The 21,138-nt window shown below is 48.8% G+C and overlaps 1 protein-coding gene across 1 annotated transcript in view; it reads left to right on the forward strand.

Annotated features, from left to right (window-relative positions):
• The window catches only part of LOC128725868 (protein disks lost), a 69,785-nt gene that overhangs the window by 3,838 nt on the left and 44,809 nt on the right, over window positions 1–21,138 (forward strand). The gene's annotated exons all lie outside the window — the stretch shown is intronic.

The following is a 21,138-nucleotide window of genomic DNA, read 5'->3' on the forward strand; positions in this document are numbered from 1 at the left end:
GAAAACAAAAAAGAAGAAAAGAATGAAGCGGCAAAAGAAGAGGACGAAAAAACACGGCACCCTCTGTCGCGTAAACCCCACGAATCCTGGCGTGGCCCCTGGCTCGGGACAGAGGGGATGAAATTTTACATAGGCCTGTATGTGTGTGTGTGTGTGGGTGTGTGGGTGTGTGTGTACAAACTCCCCCTTGGGTTTTGCCGTTCCTACTCCTCCTGCCTACCATTTCCGGTCGAGCTCGACGTGGCGAGGGCGAGGACGAAAAACCCCGTAACGATTTCCCGGCAGCTTTGGGCTGGGTTTTGGGTGGAAAAGCGAAAGGGCCCTTCGCTAATGGTTTCGTACGCCTCCCCGTCCCCCCGCGCATTTTGCATCCAAACGATCGGAAACCGGCGGTTTCGCCATACCAACTTTCATTCATCAAAAATTTCGCCCGAAAAGTGAACGCGCGGACGCGACTTGGAGCGTGGTGGAGGGAACACACACACACACAGTCCGGGAGGGAGTCCTCAAACCGTCGGGGTGTGACACATTCCTCCCCCGCTCTCCTCGTTCAACCACCTACGCTCGGTCAACCCTCCAAGCGGTGTTTATTGCTTCTGCCAACCTCAATGCCTGTGACTCATTGGGCGTTGTGGCCGGTGCGGGAAAACCCGAAGCCGGGTTGGTGGGAGGAAAATAAATTTTCCATGTTTAGAAACACTTCTGCCCGTCGTGATGCGGCACCGGCAGGCGTGTGTGTGTGTGTGTGTGTGTAGCCGGTTTCGAGTGAAGGAAAATCCTTGGCATGTCGCGTTTCGTGTTCACTCACCGGACGAAGCATCCATCGTCGTTGGAGCGGATTTGATTTGGCTCGGGTTCCGGTCCTTCACAACTGATGCCGGAGCGGATGGCGTTAATATATATATATATATATATTGCTCCCCAATAGCGGAGATTAAAATCCGAGACCGAGGAGGCCTTTCGAGGGCGCGAATCTGTGACCGGGCGGCTTAAGGAAGCGTTGCAGACAGCGCGCGGATAAATGGGCGCATTATGATTAAAATCGGCCCCGGGCCCGGGTTCGTCACATTGTCTTTCTCACTCTCTCTCTCTCTCTATTGTCTTCGTCTGTCGGTTTTGTTGTTTTTTTTTCTCCCCCATCTCAGGGTGTATTCCATGAGGGTAAAGGTTGCCCGGCAACACGACCAGTTTGCTTGGTTTTTCGGCTTCACGGGCTTGTAATGTTTATTCGGTGTATTAAAAAAAATCGGCGGAATCAAATCGACCTTCCGTAGCAGTGCAGACTAAATATGGCTTCTTCAGTGCATAATAGGGCGGCAATAACCCCATTTGAATAAAATGTGTACGTAGACGAATTTTTGCTCCTCGGTGTTGTGGTAAACGTCCGTCAAACATGCTAATAAAAATGGGATTTTCTGCCACTATACTAGGCTACTTTCAGTGGTTCTTGTATTTGAAGTATTATTCAGCTTTTTGTAGCAATTTTGGCTATGGCAAATTTCAAAATTCAAATTGGAACTGACTATTCGTCCATGTTTACAAACTGATTGTAACCACGTCTCTCTTACATGTGATTATGAATGTAATGTTTTGCTACTATACTAAACTATTTTTAGTGGTCTCTATATTTGAAGTATATTTCATCAAAAAATCAGCTTTATTCTTAAAAACTCCGGCATTAAAAAATGCAAATGAGAATAGAATACCAACTGAAGATATACAACATTATTCTGAGTCATAATCAGCATAGATATGCCTGAGTTAAATATTAATTTTACTTCTTTTTAAAATACGCAACAATTTTCGCATGATGCACGTGTTTGCTGCAGCTAATTTACTTCAACACTATGGCACTCCAGCTCAACATCATATCGTGATGTTGTACTTGCGAGTCACACCGTGTTTTCCCAAAGCAAAAAACGAAAACTCATCACTTGCTCATAGCTATCGGTTGTCTAAATATTGGCATATTTCGCCAAAACGGGTTGTGCCTTCAGCCGCCTTTTTAACGCCGCCGGCATCGGATTACGACGGATACGAACCACATCCCAAGCATATCCCAGTCAATGGTTAAATGCTGCTCGCACCTTACAACCGAGGCCTTGTTCGAGCGAAACCGAGGTCACGCAATGGTCATTTCAGAGCATCGCCAGCAAAAGAGGACGACGTCCATCACCATCAGCTCAACTTTGCAAGCATGCCTCCTCACGAAACCGGGCGTAAAAACGACCGACAAAATCCACCACCAACGGAACGGCTCGCAACTGCCGCCAAAGCAGGAGAGCACGAGAAAACTGAGAGTAAATTGAGAATCGGCCACCCGAACGGCACTGGCGGCGGTGTGCAGATGCAAGTCGCCCGTGCTACTTGCTAATCAACGGAAGTGGCCCGTCAGTCGCGTTCGTTTCGCGTTATTCCGGAGTCGCCGGCGACGCCAAAAGACGCATTTCCAAGAACCGGGCGCAAGATTAATGTGTGTGCGCCGCTCTGCCATTTCTGACCCGACGGCGGTCTGCAACGGCAACACCAGCAACACAAGACGACGGCTGGAAGAAACCATCCGGCGAGGTTTTTATGCGCGTGAAACACGCGGAAGGACGAAAGGCGAACGGCAAAACGCGATTCGCGAAACATCAAATGTTCTCGCACCGATTCTATGGGGAGGGAAATGCACGAGAAAAAGGCAGCCAGACCATTCCGGTGGAGGAGGAGGAGGAATGTGAGAGAGGAAGGAGGGTGCAAGTGCAACGTACCCGACGTTGGATCCCGCGTTGCTCTGCTTCTTCTTTTCGCTTGTCGTGATCACCAGAGGTTGGATGTTCGAGCCGCGATTCGCCTGCACTTCGTTGTTTCATTCAAGTTCAATCTCATTTCTTGCACGAAGAAATTCATCAACGCGTGATGAGATTGGTGTGAATAATGGAAGAAATGAATCGCTTAAGGGTAAATCCTTGCGTAAGAAAGTGAGGTTAATTTGCAGCACCGTGTGAGGTAACCTCGAATTGAATAGTTTGAGAATTTCATTATGATTTCTGATCCCATTCCGGATCACGGATCTCCAACCTTGGTTGCACTCGCGATCTTCGCGTGTCCTCGCGGAAGGATCCCAAAGCACGTCCTGATCGTGCGTGGCGGGGTTTGAAAGAAGACGACACGACGAAAGCACGTTTGCGAAATATTTATACGCTCTTTGTGCAGTGCCATCGATCGCATGCCCGGCAGACAGAACGAGATCCGGTGGATGTATCGATTCTGTTCGCTTCTTCCGGGGCGTTTCTTTTTCTTCCTTCACCCTCGGCGCACGGAAACACACACTAGGAACCGGTTTTTCCGCGGGTTGGCGGTGGAATTCCTTCCCTTTTTTTCCCCCACCCACCCTCAAACCCCAAGAAACGTCTGCAACCGGGCGAGCCGGGGGCCACTTTCCTTGCGATCGATGGAATGTGCGCGCGCCTTGAAAGGGACGCGCGGCGTGCGCGTAAAAGGATAAAATCTCGGCACTATGAATGGGGCTCGTGGGAGTGCAATGGCACCGCCGGTGTAGGCCAACAACCAGCCGGTAGAGAAACAAAGACACACTAATGGGCGATCGTTTTGCTGCTCCGTTGCGCGATCGTTTTTGAGGATCAATGCGCTAACGTAAGACGACAAACGCGATCTTACTTCTTGCGGACTTGCGAAATCCAAGAAGCACCATATGCTTGTGAGTAAGCGAGAAGGAGAGAGAGAGAGTTGGGAACTTGGTTGCACGATTATTGTTGGCTCTTTTTTTTTTGCATTGCATTCTGCCTTTCAAGTTCACGCTGCACTCAACGGACAGTGCACGGTTGCAGCGGGCTTTGAACCGACGACTTCGGGAACGAGATATCCAAGGCTGTGCTTGACCTTCTCGAAGGAAAAGGATCATCCGGCCGGACGCCTTTGTTCGCGTACCTGCGAAGATTACCAGCAGGGCCAATTTAACCCCGGTTTTGAGCTTGAGTTCTTTTTTTTTTTGTGCTTCTCCTTCACGAAACCTGAGGCTTCATCGCTTGAGAACGCGTTACATTTCCGCTCTAAAATCTAAACTCCCGGGGAACCTCAGGAGCAAAGCATGGCTCAAATTCCACCCCGATGGCTATCGATTTCGGGCAAAAAAGGGCGCATCACTTCGCTCCACTGTGAAGTGCGTGCGGTCGAAATCAAGAAATCATTTAGTTTGATTGAACCGTGTCGGTTTGTCCCGCGCGATAAGACCCGTCCGAATTGTGTTTGACTGTCGCGTTGATGGACCATGATAAGGATCACGTTTGTGGCCTTTTTTTCCCGGGACTGTTTCTTTTTTGTCGCGCTCTCTCTCTCTCTCTCTATTCGCTTGTTTCCTGCAACACCTATCGAAGTTTTGGTGTGTACAGTTTGTAGTGCAGCAGGAGCATCGTTCGTTGACTAAAACAGTTCCTTAGATTGATTAGCTCATTTAGCAGCTAAAATAGAGATGTTCGTGTAGGCTCCTGCACGCTGTTCTAATTTATAAACCGCCCCATATGCCAAAGCAACATCACAACCACCGTTAGACAAAGGCGATGGACAGGTTTTGAGGAGGCTGCTGACCTCTTCTAGCTGGTCCTGGTTAGCATCCTGCCCGGTTCAGGCTTACGGCCGGTTTGCTTGGGTTTTTTTTTTGGGGATTTTCCTCGTCCTGTCCCGAACCGTGTGTTGTTAACCCGCTCCATTTACCTGGCTTCCATGCGGCCATGGTTTTAAAATTTAAATAATAAATTTGTACGTGCCGCTGCCTGCTCACTGCTGCACGTACGCTTTCGGCAGCCAGTAAAACACAGGAAATATGATCCTTTTCATCGGCCGTTGCTGAGCTTGTGAACTGTCAACTCATCGTTTGGGCGGTAAAGGAAGAAAAAAAACCCGGATCACCTTATCGGTTCGTCCTTTTTTGGGTAAGCGTGAAACATGGCAGAACCCAACGACCTCTTGATCCTTCGGTACATGAGAGCTTTAGGGGCGAAAAACCAAAAAAAAAACAAAACAAGAAGCATATAAACGTCCCATCTCTACCTGTCTGTCTGCCCGCATATGCGAGCGTTAAGGCTGCAGTTTGGGCTGTGATTTCTGGGTGGCCATAAATATCCCCGGAGCCCTAATTAGACCAATAAATCCTCGCTAGTTATCCAGCAATCGACAACGTCTGCTTGCCTGCTTGTCTAGGGCGATGGGGGGTGGTTTGTCAAAGCATTTTTTTTCGCTCCACTCTTCATATGGAGACGGTTGCGAGTGAAAAAACAAATAATATAACGCACGGCAACGCTACATTGAAAAGCGATTAATTACACCCGATTTGTGTGTGCCATATTTTTTTGGTGCTAATTCCACTCGTCAACCGAGTTAATTCCACCGCACATTTCTTGGAATCGAACCACCAAACGTTTGAAACGGCAGTTCAACCCTTCGAGAGATCGCTTTGCGATCGAAGCTGCGATCGGAAATGCATCGGCTCCAAAAGCACGCCTTGCAGATGGTGCGGTTTTATGCCGCTTTTAAAGTCTTTTTTTTGTTCTCTCCTCCATTTCGGTTGATGGCTTTCGGGTGTTTTCTTTCTTTTTTTGTTTTGGTTTCCTCTGTCGCCGTCTGCAACAAAAGGATCGCGGACGGATGCGCGTTCCAGGCCACAAAACCTTGAACGTCTGCAGATCGTTAAAGTGGCCTTTTTACCAGCCTGTCGGGGGCTAGCTAAAGGTGGAACCTTCGAAATTAGCCAAATCTCCACCTTGCAACACGCGCAAAGCGGAACCTAACGAGCGCACGATCGATGGCAGTGCGCCCAAGACGTGCTTTGGAAGGAAGGAAATCGCCTGGCACGAGGATTCGAACTCCTTCGCTTCCAGCAGAAGGCAGATGGGTTGCCGCGGGACACACACAGACGGTGTTGATCCTTCCCGAAAAAATAAATGAACCACTATAACCGAGTGGCTTAGTATCATTTAACATTCTTTTTTGTTTTCCTCTCCAGCCAGCTAGCCAGCCAGCATTATTATGTTGCCCTCTTCTCCTTCAGCCGCTTTTTACTTCTTGGAAGTAATATTTGCACTGGCTCTCTCTCTCTCTCTCTCTCTCTCTCTCTCTACCAGCTCTGTCAGCGAATGGGGGAAGATGTAAGAGACAAAAAAAAGCAGCCCACACTCACCCGAAAAACGTTCATCTCCTGCGAAACAAAGACGCGGGCGAGACACATTGTTCGGCGTTCGTCTTAAGTTTCAGGCGACCGAAAAGCGTTTTTGTTTTCCTGCATCGGTTCTTGAGAACCGTCGAAGGATACGGCTTCATTCCATCGGCAGCGGGATAGAAAAGATTCCGTTTTATGTTGTGCTTCGCTCGGGAAAGGTTTCCTTCGGTGGTGCCGTTCGTGTGTCTCATTTCTCGAGCGTGTCGGTGCGATGTGATTGATCCATCCTTCCCAAGGACCCCGGGGGTGGGTTGAATCCTCGATCGAATGTACCTGCATCTTACACCTTACCGACACAAAAACCACACACACTAGACGCGCTAGCATTCTTTGGTTGCATTCCCATTCCCATCCCGAGCTCAAAACACCTTTATGAAGTCGGTGTGACGTTTTGGTGCTTTTCTTGCAATGGTGATCAACATATTGGAAATGATCGTTCTCCTGTTTGCTGCTCCTGCTAAAAGGTCCAGTCTCTAGGCCCAAATTGAGCTTGGGTTGCTGCAATTATAACTGTAAAATTGTCCACTCGGAAATCGCACCACGACAGCCTATCAGCCAGAATCCGGCAAGCAAATAACACACGGGAGAAAACCGGGAAGGTCTAAAAATAATACCAAATCGCCGGTTGGCGTCACCGTGGAAATTCAGGGACATTAAATGGGAGGTTTGGGCGTTAAGGGTTTTTTTTTTGTTTCACTTCGTCCTTCCATTGCGCACACGCATCGAGCGCAAGGATCACAATAGAAGCAGGATTGCACACGTCGAAAAAAAAAACGAGGGGAAAATAAATGTGTCTGCTTGCGGGTTTTCCGAGTTCCAAACGGCTGCCAGGCGACGACGCCAAGCCCGATAGTGTTTTAATTGATAAGTTTATAGCGTCCCGAAAGCCGGAAGGTTGCCCTTAAAAGGATTAAAAAGTGCCATTGTGTCGTTGTTGCCACGCCACGGACAGAGGGGCCACAGCTGGGAACTCTCCGAAAGGACTTCCTCGAGTGAGCCGCAGGCAATTGATCGCACGCTCGGTCAGGGGCCTGATGTGTGCCTCGAACTTATCAACGCGCTGGGGCTCATGCATGCACGCAGCGACGCACCCTTTTTTTTTTTTGGTATAAAGAGGTGACCGATCATTATGCTGCGTTCGAGCCACGCACCCTTCGGTTACGTTTTCCAATTGCGCAAGAACTAGAACGCAACCCCGAACGGACGGAAACGGGAAGCGGTTGTGTCGCCACACACGCAGCAACAGCAGCAACAGCAGCAGCATAAAAGCGAATGCAAACGGCAGATGTGCACTTGAGCAGGCAAGCATAACGGCCCCCTTTAGCGGGAAGGAAAAAAGGCGAACCCAAACGGCATCCATCTCGCTCGTCCTTTTATGGTCTCGGAAAGGAATCGAAGGGACGCTCAAGCGCCGCCAAAAATCCAGCGTCACTTCCCTATCGCGTCCCGTTCATCTGCTGTGCTCTCTCTCTCTCGCTCTCTCGCGCGCGCATTTATCGAAGGTTCTGCTTCGCATCCCGTCCGCTAGGGGCGCTGCGAAACCGCGCCTTGTCTCGACGTCCATTTGCGTTAGAGTGCTGCGGCGCGCGGTTGGCCCCATCAATCATGCGCGCGTTTTTCGTGCCGTTTTGTGCCCGCAAACATGTGATAATGTGAAGCAGCATGCTTCGTGGGTGCGCGAGCGAGACAAACCTCAAGAAGCTCGTAATCAGATGCCGTCCAAAAACGGGGGCCCGGAATCGGTTGGTGCCACTCGACGCCTGAAGGATTTACGTATCATTAACGCGCTTCCCATCAATTTCTGCCAATTTCGTCTACTGTTCCTGACTCGTGTGTGTGTGTGCGTACCCAAAAAAGAAAAAAAAACCTTCGGGAATGGTTTTTTTGCTATCCTTTTCGCACGATTACACATCGCTGCGTTTGACATATCCACGATCGTCGTCTGAAAAGGGTAGCGTAATTGGATGCATGAAATGATAAGACGATTTATTAATGACGGCGACACACACACACGCACACACACACAAAAGGTGGTGAACAATATCTAAATGGTACTAAACTGACTAACCGTTGGTCGGTTAAATAATGGAAATGATCAAACAAACAAAAAAAAAGCTCCCCCCCGCACAAACAACACGTGCTCATGAACACACGAATGTATGAATGTAAATTACGCAATTAAACACTTTTTCTTTCAACCGTCGCCCGTTGAAACTGGTGGAGCCGCTCTGCATTATCTTACCGAAATGAATTAATGGGATCATTTAAATTCTAACGAAATTGAAGCGCGAGTCTGTCCTCCCTCTCTCACAAGCGAATCGCTTACGTACGCACTACATTCTTGAAAAGTTCATTGTCTCCAGGTGGAGCGTAATTTTGCTTATCCTTTATTCGCGGCAGTTCTCGCGGGGTGCAACTTTTTTGTGCTTTTTTAACCACCCCCCAACGGAACGACGGGTGTGTGCGGGTCTTTGCACCCCCGAGATGACTAACGCCCGCCCGGGGGTCCATTCTCGGCGTCCTTCTAGTCTTCTTGGTGTGTGAGACTCAAAAACTCGGCGCTAAGTCCGCAAAAGCCGACCCCGCAGAGCGAGCTGTTGTTGTTCTATTGATACAGCGAGTTTTGCGGTTCGCTACCACATTTCCAGGTCTCTTCAGGTCCTTTGTGTGACCGTGTGGCTGGGCGGTTTCATTCGCTTTCGGATACCCGGTCGTTTGGCTTATCCGGTGGAGCTCACTTTTCCATATTCAACGTCCTCCGAGAAGCGTATCGAGGGATTGATCAGTTGCTGGAAGGCGCACTACACGCGTTCATTTTGCGTTAGAAGGCTCACTTTTTTTGTTTGTTGCGTTACGCGATCGAACACGTGACGTTTGGCGCAAAAATTACGCCAACTAACCCCCCCCCCCCCCCCCACACGTTGTCGCGGATGTCCATTCCCGGAAGGTTATCAATCGGCGGGTGGGTTTTCAACCGCGATCCAAAGACATTACGATTCGGCGAATGATGGTACGAAACGGAGCCCGCGACTTCAAACCAGACCAGAAGTTGTGCCGCGACGACGACCACACGTTGAAGAGCGTGAAATTACGGATGAGTTGCAGGCGCTTGCGGGCTTGACTGGGATTGTGGGTGGAGGGGAGGGGGGAGGGGGGGGCTTTGTCCAGGGGTCGGGAATCGCGGAGCAAGTGCGCAGGAGCTGGGTGGGAGTGTCTGTGGTTTTTTTTTTGCTTGCCGCTCTCTATCCACTTTATATGGGAAAAGAAGAGCTGGAAGATCGATGAGCTTTCCCAGGGTCAAGAGTCGGCGTTGTTGGTACGGAAGATGGAATGTTTTCATTGCGCCAAAGCGAATTCCCATTTTGCGACGACCATGTGGTTCGATTGTAAAGGAAATACTGGAACACAAACGCGGCGCAATATTGGGAGGCGTTTACTGAATCCCATTCTCACATGCATCACAGTAGAATGGGATTTATTTTGCGACATTTTTAAAGCGAATTAACGACCGTCAGTTAGTTAGAGTCTTCTTATTAGAACGGGATAAGCTCATTTTGGTTATACTTAGCGTTGTTTCTAACTAAAGTTAGATCTTCTTCAATTCTTTTGTACCAGAGTTCAACTATTCGTTGACTATAGATACCTTCGACATAGAAGGAATAAATTGTAGTCACTTGTTGGATAAACATTGTAAAAATATTTCCACGAATCGTTTTGCGTGATTTATCTGCAACATGAATTCATTCGAATTTCGATATCATTTCTTGTAAATCACGAGCAGTTTAGTTGTTGCCTATTTTATGTTTCACGGTCGAACGGAACTGTCAGGGTCAAATATAATGGAAATTCCAGCTGGCTTAAATTTATCTTGTTACCATCATTCACTGACAGCGGCAGGCTGATTCTAAGATGTGGCGAAAATATCGAGCAATTTCCTGTGATTCCCTTCATGCTGCGAAGTTGTTTTAGTGATAAAACTGTCCAAGTATCCTCCTTCGTGTTCGCTATAAAGGGCTCTTTTGAGATACGTATATTTGTACACTCTTCTTCGCAGTATTCGCCTTTCAAATAGACTCCACATGATTCTTGTCTAATAGCATGATTCTTTGAGCATGTTTGCCTGTTCCTCGTGTTCATGTGAGAACCAGAGGCTTAATACAACGCGACCGTTCTTCCCAAGCAAACTTCTCGAAACTTACGCAACCTTTGCTCTACTATACTAGGCGTTGTGTGCGATCTTACATCATCGTTATTGCGGATGCTTTGATCGCAAGCCACCGAAAATGACAAAAACATACCACCTTCGAGCTGGTAGGCATATGGTTTTGTGGCTACGGCGAGAAGTTTCGCTTTTAAAACGCGCACTCAACAAATCCTCCAACTGCCACTGCTACCCGGCGCCTCCCAAAAACCCCTCCACAACCCACACCATCGTCCTCGAACTCCTAAACTCTTCATCACTCTTCTCGAGGGGATCAGGTTCATCGAACAACTGCCATGGTTTCTTGCCGTCCTATCATATCCTTGAGCGCAGCATCTGTCGCTGCCATCTTGGGCACGTGTTGTTATTATTATTGAACCGGGCACGTGTACCACAGGCACAGACAGAGAGAGCAAGCGTGGTGACTCTGGCTGTATTTCGGCTCGAAATGTGTATCATTAAAATGTTTCGTTCCGTTTTGCTGCCGCTTTCTCGTTCACCAGCACCGGCAGGAGGCTGCCCATGCCGAAGCTGTCGATATAATTTCAGCTGCCGCTGCCGGCGCGCTGTTGCTGCTGTCGCATTGTTGGAGGCAGCAGCAGCAGCATCTTTCATCAAGTCAGCACACACCATCCGTGTTCAACCATCTGCCCAATCGAGCGTGCTAAAGCCCTGGCTAAAGCGCGTTCAGGCGAAAAGAAGACGTATTAAACGTCAAGGATCATGCGGCATCGTAGCTGGCGTGGTGGTCGGGAAAATAATCGAAAACAAAAACACAAATGACCAGTTCGATTTGACAGATACGTGACACGTTCGTGTTGCCTAGTAACCGGTGTTGGACACCATGTGTGTAATATGAGCACATCTGTTGGATAGGACGAATCGATTCACGAAAACAAAGCACGTGGATGGAGAACAATTAATTACAAACGTGCGGCCAATGAGTTTAGCATATGTTGTTATCATAATTCGTATGCTATGACTGATTAAAACATTTAAATAAAAGCTATATGTATTTGTAGTAAGATTTAATAACATCAATGCCAAACGTCACGTCGCAGGGAAAAGTCCTTCCATGAGAAGACCATCCTGTCAAGCTCATTTCATAATTCCATCCCGCTTACCGACATTTGCACTTCGGTGTTGCAAATTCCCTCAGAAATATGAAAGGAACTTAGCTATTAGCAGTTAATGTACCTTCGACAGTACGACGGTGTTATAAGCTGCCTCCAAACAACTCCACACCGAGGAGCAAGTGATGCTAGCATACCGCAGACGGGCTTTGCTAATTCATTAAGACAAATGGACAAATAAGCTGATTTGTGATGCGCTGCTATCGCAGCTAAACAAGCACGTAGATATCCTCCCCCAGCAAGGACGAAAAATGTCCCATCCACGACGCCGATGTCGCGTCGATTCGAACGTCGGTTTGTCTGCCGTCGATTAGCGGGGGTGATCCCAAGAAAAATGGTATCATTTTCCACGGCCCCCACGAGGGTGGAAAATTTCGTCATCAGCAGCTTTGTGATTTCGGCAGGCGAGTAGCTCATCTAAACGATTTTTAGGGGAGTAAAAACGACGGCCAACCTTCGTGTGTACGGTTGCTTCCTTCGCCTTGGGGGTTTTTCGAGGGATGCGGCCAGCTTCAACCAGTTGATACCACCACCGACATTTGGTGGAGAGACACATTCCTTGCTTCCCAGATTGAACCCCCTCTTTTCCGATTGCTGTTTGCAGTATTCCATTTGTGCGAATCACGATTTTCGCCGAATGGCGTATCCTCCAGCAACAGCAACAGCAGCAGCATCCTCAATTTATGCCCTGCTGCCCGTTCGTACCACGAGAGGGTTCGTTTGGCACATTCTTCCCACCGGCTCAAAAGGAGGGAGGATGATTTTATTTCTTTTTCCTCTTTTCCTCCCCATTTTTTTGCGTTCGTTCGCCCACCACCCGCCAACCGAAGACGACTTCCCTCCGCAAAATGCGAGGAAACGAAAGTTGCGCCCGGCGCGACTTCTACAAAAAATAAAAGGCATCCTCCTCATGGCAGGATCGAGCGCGGTTCTGTCCGCTTCCAGGAAGCGCTGGATGGGAGATTCGCTTCGAGACATCGGACGCACCAGAACGCGAGCAAAATGGCGCAGCACATGAAACCAGGGGGATGAAAACGAAACGAACCTCCCCACAGCAGCGCCTACTATGCCAAAGCGTGAAGAGAACGGAAATATCGTGCTCCAGGTAGAGAGAGAGAGCGACCCAACACAGAATGCCGGTTGCGAGTAAGAGAGCGAGCGCGCGCGAGAGAGTGAATGAGAGGGACCAAATGACCGTGCGCAGCATGTGTTGGTGCGTCCAGACAAAGAACAATTCGCACGGGCAAAAACCACCCCCCCAGAGCAACTGCTGCTGTTGCTGCTGCTGCTGCTGGTGGTGTTGTTGTTCCTAAAGCGCAGCATCGCTGGAGCATCGTGAAGCGGTGGCGCTGTGCTGTGTTGCCAGGGGTTGAAGCCCAGGGAAAACCCTTGGCCGGGGTTCGTCTTTCAGGCTGTGGATGCGATGCTTCGCGCGTTTGCTGCGAGTCTTCGCGCGAGGTTCTGGAGCTCACGGAGTTCAGTGAACCTGTGGCTGGCGGTCGTCCGCAACCTGGCAAACCCCTGGAAACGGAGTTCTGCCTTGAGGGCAGAAGAACTTGACAGAGAGTGTGAGAGAGAGAACGAGTGAGAGTTCAAGCACGCTAGTGGACGGGCGAATTGTTCTTCACCGCCATGTAGCATGTGTGTATGTGTGTGTGTTGTGTGTGTGTTTTGGTTTCAGGGACACACGATGCTACACTACACCCCCTTGCTGGCTGGTGGAAATTTGCTGGTCCAGCTTCCCGTCACATGTTGGGTGACATATTGTGGTGAAGCTGAGCTTTTCGTTTTTTTTTCTCGCGAAGGAAGGAACGTCAGGATATCCTTCGATATCCTTCGCTGGGTTTTGTGCGTCACGGTTGCATGGTGGAAAGCCATTCGTCCATTTTGTTTGAACGCAAATTTTCGAACCAATTTCAACGGCACTCTCTCACCCACCCCCAGGGCCCAAGAGTTTCGACACCCTCGCGCGTATCCTTTACCGCTTAAAACCGTAAACATCCCGCTCGGTTGAGTGAGAGAGGGAGAGAATGAAAGAGTGAGAGAGAGAGAACATTAAGGGTGTTGGGCGTATTGCTGCCAGACGAAGGAAACAACACACAAGCAAAATGGCCCCGTTCCCGGTGTCCTGAACCCACCGGAAACGTACGTGTGTATCTGTGTGTGTGTGTCTGTATATGCGTTGGTGTGCGTGCCGGGCATCCAGGATGAAACCAAAGGACCGTTCCAAGCCGGTCGAAAAGCATTCGATTCACCATGGGGGCTCGAAAATATATATATATAAACGCGCCCTGTCGAAGGGATGTCATGCGCGGGCCCTACCCTACCTTCTCTCGGTTTCCGAGCCGTTCTACCCGGTATTGAGGGAAAATATCAGGGAAAAAACCACTCACACACACGCTGTTGGGACGGGAAATTAACGGGACGACAAAGCGCACACCGAGGGCAACCAAAACCCTGGGCCGGCTTTTCCTGGCATATCCTCATCGATCATAGCGTGTTTTTTCTATCTTTCTCTTCTTTTCTTTCCGCCTTTTTCTCATCCTCATCTGACTGCGGGGAAATGAAATTAGGATATACATTTAAATGTCCTTTCCCGATGAGTGCGTCCCGTTTTCGGTTGCTACGCTAACGGTTGGCTAACGGAAAACGCTGAGACACACCGTGGCAATTAGAAAAAAAGAAGCTAATGAAGTGTCCTTTTTGTACTTTTTCCGTTTTTTTCCCTCTGCTACGCCCTTTTGCCTACCAAAAATGGGCATTTTCAAGAGAGTGTCTGATTTTGAATCATAATCATGGTTTTTAACCGTATGCCGAATGATGGAATGGAGAATGATCGTTAAATCGACAACCCCCGTAGTATGCTCTCTCTCTCTCTCTTTCTCTCTCTCAGTTTCGGTTGGACAAGCTGGTTGAAAATAGAACAGCAGCGTGCATCATGTGCATTACACACGGTGCATCATTGGATGCAGTTGTTCGAACTCGCAGCACACGGCGGCGGATGTGTGTTCTGAGGCCGCGTCGGAAGCGAACGTCAACAAACAAAATGCCCCGGAATGCTGAGAAAACGAAACGATTCCCTTCGGAGCTAAAACAACAACAAAACACAACCCCACGGTGGACGTTCTTTTCTAACCGAGCGATCGCTACGATCACACGGCAAGAGGGCTTTCGTAGCTCAAAACCAAAATCCAAAACCCATCCATTCATCGTAAAGCTGGCAGTTTTTGTGAATTATCTCAAAGTGTACGTTTGCAAGTGTGCACCTGCACGCTAGTACCCGATAGTAGCCGTAAAAGCAATTTTTCTTTCATCTTTAGCCCATTCTTGATTTGAATGATCGCTCTCTCTCTCTCACTCTCTCTCACTCTCGCTCGTTCTTTGGCGGTGTTGCAGGTAATTTCTGCAGAATCGTGGCCCTATGCCCTGTGTACCTGGCCCTTCTTGGGCTTCTTTTCTTTATCGTGTTGTTTTTCTTTCTTCTTTTCGCTCTCTCTCTCTCTCTCTCTCGTTCTTTGCTCCCCCTTTGCTCACCTGATCGTGTGCATGCGCTATTGCGCGTTACCATTTTTCTGCTGCTCGCTTCCCTTGCGCGCTAGGTTTTCCTTCGTCATTTTCGCTTGCTTTCGCCTTCGAAACGAAACATTCCACATTCCCTCTCAACCTCCCCCCCCCCGCTCTCCCACAGCTTGTTGTCTCTACGATCGCCTCGCTTGGCGCCTGTTTTGTAGCCGCGTTCTGCTTTCTCGCTTTCTCGCTTTCCCCCGTTCTCGTTCTCTTTGTTTACTTGCGTTTGCGTTTGTGTCTTCTTTGCACTGTTCTTTCGTGTTTTGATTCTCGCTCGTTACCCCTCCGTGTGTATTATGATCATCGTTTCAGTGCCGCGTAGCGTTTCCCTTTCCACCGATTCCCGGGATGGGGCATTTTTTCTACCCCGAGTATTCTTCTTCTTCGTTGCACCTCCCCCGACCACACGGGGTTCGTTTTCTCTAGTTTACTTTTGCTCTCTAGCTACGCGGCTTCTATGGCTATTATTCTTTCCTTTCGCCCAGCTTCTGGAGGTGTGGGTGACTTGTTGTGGTGTGGTTAATTTTTTGTTTCCACCGGCCGAGAAGCCCTCTCGCTTCTACATGTGTTTGTGGGTCCTGGGGGTCCGAACGCTACCTTTGTGGGTTCTATTTTTTCCTGGGCGTGTTTTTTTTCATTCTCCTTTCTTTCATAAACTATCTTGCCCTGGGAGTGTTGATGCCCGATGGCCCGACCAAATGCCGCAAGCTGCAAGCCAGGTTCGTCTTTTTCTTTTTCTCTCTCTTCTCTCCATTCCACCGAACATTGCATCCGGTGCGGCTTTCCGGGCCTGCTCTCGACGTTCTCGACACGGAGACGGATGCATAATTGTTTAATCGATCGTGCTTCTTTCTATTTTGTGTGCCCCTCTTTCTACAATCACCCACCGTATTTTGTTTCAATTTTTTTTTCGTTCAATCACACAAACACACACACACACGCCCGTTGTGTGCGTCGTTTAAATAACAACCGGCGAGGAACCGACAGGGACAAGGATCGTATGCATTTCTGTCTTTGATTGCAAATTGCGGCATGTGTGCGTATGGCGTGGCGTTTTCCGTTCAACACAACGAAATTGAAGAAATATATTCTCGCACCAAAAACCCGGACCGCCGAAACGGGAAACACACGCAGCACCCTTCTGCAGCAGCAGCTGGGGACTCGAACAACGACAAAAAAAACTCCAAACTCCGCCGCGTTCCATACGAAAGGGAGAGCGAACACCACGACGACGACGATGCGCGCATCCCAAAGCGGGGCACGTTAAAACTGCAGCTGGGAGTGCAACTCTGTGTGTGTCTGTGTGTATGTGTGTGTTAGTGCGTGCTCCTGTTTGGCTTGGTCCCGGGGATTGCACAAACCGACCGATTGTACGAGAAACGAGAGCGAGAGAGAGAGAGAAAAACATAGCCCAGAAAGCGTCCCAGTTGAAGGTTAGGTCCCGGTTCCGTTTTTCCATTTTCCTACCTTTTACGCCCTACAACGCCCCTGGGGTCTGGCCAGGGTCTCTCCTTCATTGATATGGAAAGCGTTAGAAGGCAGCGCACCAAACAAAAACCCAACCACACACAGGCTCGTTTGGAAGGGAAACATAGCCCATAGCCTTTTCGAAGCAAAGGGGGTAGGTTTTGCGTATGTTTGCGTGCGTTTTGAATTAGGGACCGGCAGACCGGCCGTACGTGTGTGTATGTGTGTGTGCGAGCAAACATATGCAGCATAAAACGTGATCCTCTTCGGCAAGGGGGAAAAACATAACATGCCAAACGCAAACGCGCGCGTCACTCATTTTGTCTCCCCGTCTTTGGTAGCACAATTCGTCCGGGACACAGCTTTCCAGTCCTTGGAGAAACGTTATGTAGAGAGAGAGGAGTTTATTTTTTTGTGAATTTTTGAAAACCCAAAAAAAACGCCTAATCCTCGTTGGGCAATCGTTCCCGATCGCGAGATTCGCTTCCCTCAATGTACGGTAGTTGTCGTCGTCGTATTAACACAGCCCTGTTATTGCTTTCACATGTGCACATGTGCCTGGCTAAAACTCGCCTTCGTCCCATTCCCTCCCGTCCGACGTTTGGTGCAACATAATGCCTTTCATCGATCGATCGATGGGGGATGTAAATTCGCAGCCGTCTGGCGGCTAGCCGCGTCCGCTTCGTTCGTTTGCTCTGTCTGGAACAACATTCTGGTCATTCCATTCCTCTTTCAGCGGCAAAATAAAACCCCCACACCCCCGACCAGAGGTCCTGGACGCGCGGCTCGGTTGGCTTGAATTCTCATCCCCCACATCAATGGGGTTGCAGCAGCATCCATCCCTTGATTTGGGTGGTTCTTTGTCCACCGGTTGGGAGAGCATTTTGAGCGCGAGAGAGAGAGAGAGAGTTCGTGTTCGTGTGTGTGCGTGGCATTTTCACACATGCTTTGGGTATGGCCGCGAGACCACATGGTTCCCGGTTTCCGGGGGCGAGATTCCGAATTCAGCAACAACAACAACAACAAAAGACTCACCACCCACCCGGGAGGCCTCAAGTGCAGATGTGAGTCACCATCAAAACGAGCAAACCCGCGGAAGTCGGGGTTTTTTGGGAGCCTTTTGGTGTCATGATTCCAGACACGCCCTCGGTAACATTTCGCGAGTGACAATGGCTAGTTTTTGGTTTGACATCCTTATGCATCCTGCAACCCTCGTGGACGCATTAGATGATGTGCTTTTTTGCAGTGCATTCATCACCACCACTGCGTTGATCTACGGATTATGGGATCCGATTTTGTTCTTCTTCGTCCTCTTGGTGTCCGCTCGCGAACGCTACTTCCGCTCCAGACAACAAAAGCAAATCCGCGCGTCCAGACCGGCCGGCATGATGATGGTATAAAGGCGATCGCGAAACGCCAGACAAACCGACCAACAGACAACGCGCGCCGGATGTCAGCGACGGGGAGCATCGGTGGGTCGGAACGAGATGGCCGACAGACCAACACACCCACACAAACACTGCGCAGGGCGCAGGGTATTGGCCGTAGTTTTGCCATCATTTTCCCCCATCGGACTTTGCCGGCAAACGCCGGGTTTGGCGAAGAAAATCAAGCCAATTCATCCCGCCGGGTAGACGGGGGAGTGTGCGAATTTTTCCTTTTGCAATAACTGAGGGATGTGAAATTAATCAAAATATGATAACTGTCGGGGCCAAGGGGATATTCTGCCCAGAATAGGGGTTGGTGTGTTTCGCATCCACTGCGTGTTAGAACTCGCGTTTAGGGGCTGATATATCATCCTGCTTGTCGTCGTGCCTATGCTGTACATATTCTTTTCCTTTTAGTAGAAAAATAGTTTGCAGTAACAAACAGTTGCTTCATGGTGGGAGTGCAACTGCGGAATAGGTCGCTAATAGTTCGAAAGCCTTAAATATGTTACATTAGTCATTGGACTCCCGAGTGAATTTGCTGATTTAACAACAAGACGTTGGGGTGTGTAGAAAATACAGGCGCTGTTGGCTCGAATGCAGTCGGAGCAGAAGCGGGAGAGAAATATGCTTCAATAATTCACAACATGCAGTAAATTTGAACCAACAATTTTGCGCGAATACTACCGGCAGTAGCCTTTTTGCATCTCCCAATATGTGCTTTCTCTCTTCAACATGAAGGAAAAGCCTCGCTCCTATTTGCAATCGTGACGTCATACAATATACAAACGTTTGGAAGGGACATCGCTAGGGGTTCACGAGAGCAATATTCCAAACCTACAGCTATATGTACCAGTGGTGTATGTCTTTCTCTTTCGCGCTTGTGATTTACTGCTCGCTAGGTCTCTTTCTCTGGACTTCATGTTTGAAAGTGAACAGCATCTACACGAGTCTCTGATGCGTTCAAATGAATACGAAACTTTGAAATTTTACCAATCATCCAATCTGCAATATAGGGTGTTATTTTCAATGAGCCTTGCAATACGCGCATTATTTGCATTTTATTTATCGTCCAAAAACGTTCCTCACGCATGTTGAAGCGTTAAATGTGCGTTTTTCGCTTGATTCGTATGGTTGCCGCGACGACATCTTCACTGCCGTGTAGACGTGCGTTCGTACAAAATGCCCGTTAAGCATAAAACTGTGCCCGCACAACGAGGTTCATTTGTCGACGCGAGTTCATTTCGTCCGGCAAGGAAACCACGGACGCTGCCGTATAAACCTGCGCGGCGTTGCGCTCGCCCGATAGCACGCACACCAGCACGCGTGGTTTGTGGACATGCGCGGAATGAGGAAGCGGGTGCTCGTTCAGGACCCATTCGTTGGTTTGTTGGTTTCAAAATCCACTCTCGAAGCGGCTTCGCTCGCTCATTTTTCTGCTGCAATCCGACGAGTGAAGAGCTGGTTGCGCGAGTTCGTCCGTTCGCAGGTTTGTTCGCAAAAGTGTCGTTTTGTTTGGGTACAAGGCAACGCTGCGTTGGGCGGGTTTTTTTCTTGTGTGCGCCAATTCCTCGTGCAATGAAAAACTCCTGCCACAGGTCGAATCCTGCCATTTTCCGCGTACGCCCAGTTTGCCGGAAGTGCGCGCTGTGATAAAACGGAAAGCGCCTTTAATACGCAGTGTGTGCCGTCGTCGTTGTCGTTGGCAGTGTGAAGAAGAGAAGAGGAAAAAAAAGATGAAGAAAAGAAGCGAAGAGGATGTGATAAAAATTGGTTCTTTTTGGGGGGCAGTGGCCTTTGCGCGGCAAGAATCCCCATCACTGAAACCCCGGGGACTGTGAAATTAATTATTCGAAAAACATACAGTGCAGCGCAGCCAATTGCCGCATCGTGTGTGTGTGTGTGTGTGTGTGCTGATGGTGTTGCTCAGTGTTGGACAAAACGGCGTCCGAAGACATCATCTCTGCAGCAGTTTAACGATGGTCTCTCTGGATGCTACTCGCGCGTGGGACCCTCAAACCACACTGGGAGCCATATGTTCATGCACCATTTTTTAATTCTGCTGCTAAAACAAAGAAGCGGCCGCCGAGGTAGAGCGAAGCGCAGGGAAACGAACGAAGAAGAAAGAAAAAAGTAACGCTTTCGCCGTGTGGCGTTGCGAGGACTGTTCCGGAATATCCTTGAAAGAGAGCGCAACAGGAAGAAAGGCGAATAAGCGGACCGGGGAGCGATCTGAAGCAGGATAATTCGAGCGCAGACGCGAATTATTCCCCCTCTTGTACACGTTATTTTCGGAAGTGGAAGCACAAGGGTGGTGTTGTGTTTGATATTAACCTCAAGCCAAGGCAGCACTATATGGGCTGGGTTTCGTTGTTTAAAATTGTGTTTCATTTTTTTTCTTCTATAACCCAACAAAAAAAAGTCAAGAATATAAACGCGATATAGAACGTTCTTTACCGCTCTTTTTTTTAAGTACATTTAAACCATTGAAATCATTTTCTCCATCAATACCGACTCAGGGGAATTTTGGTGATGAAAATGATGATGCTTCCTCGCGCAACACGTTCCCAACAGTGATGATGAAGCATAAAAAATGAACCGCTCTATCCTGGCGCCGTTTGAGAGCGCTTTAGCGGGCAGACGGACTATGGACTGTGTAATAAATGCCTGTGTATGGATACCAGTTGATTTTGCTGAATAGATTTATTTTACCGCCACCGGAAAACCGAGGCATCGCAATGGACACTTTCAATGTTGTCCGTACACCAAGGCAAGTGGCGCAAGAGCTTTATGCAGTTTTGTGATCGTAAAAGCAAGTGCTAAGGATTGTGATAAATGGGTTTTTTTTTCTGGGGGACAAACACCATAGCATTGTCGCAAATTTTTAACGTGCTCTCTTCTATATTGTTTAGATTTTTTCCCTAGAAGTAAGTGGTACCAACACAGCAACAGTCAAGAAATTATAAACAGCATCAAACAACTGGGTTATTGATTGTTTGCAAACGGTACACGCAGTGACGAAAAGGTGCAAGAATTTGTGATACATTTGGAGAGAAAGGCAAACACAAAAAAAAATTGTCATGCTGCAGTGCTTACTACGAGTGTGAAATTAAGAAAAAAAAGTTA

Source organism: Anopheles nili, chromosome 3, assembly GCF_943737925.1.
Source record: "Anopheles nili chromosome 3, idAnoNiliSN_F5_01, whole genome shotgun sequence".
Classification (NCBI taxonomy): Eukaryota; Metazoa; Arthropoda; class Insecta; order Diptera; family Culicidae; genus Anopheles; species Anopheles nili.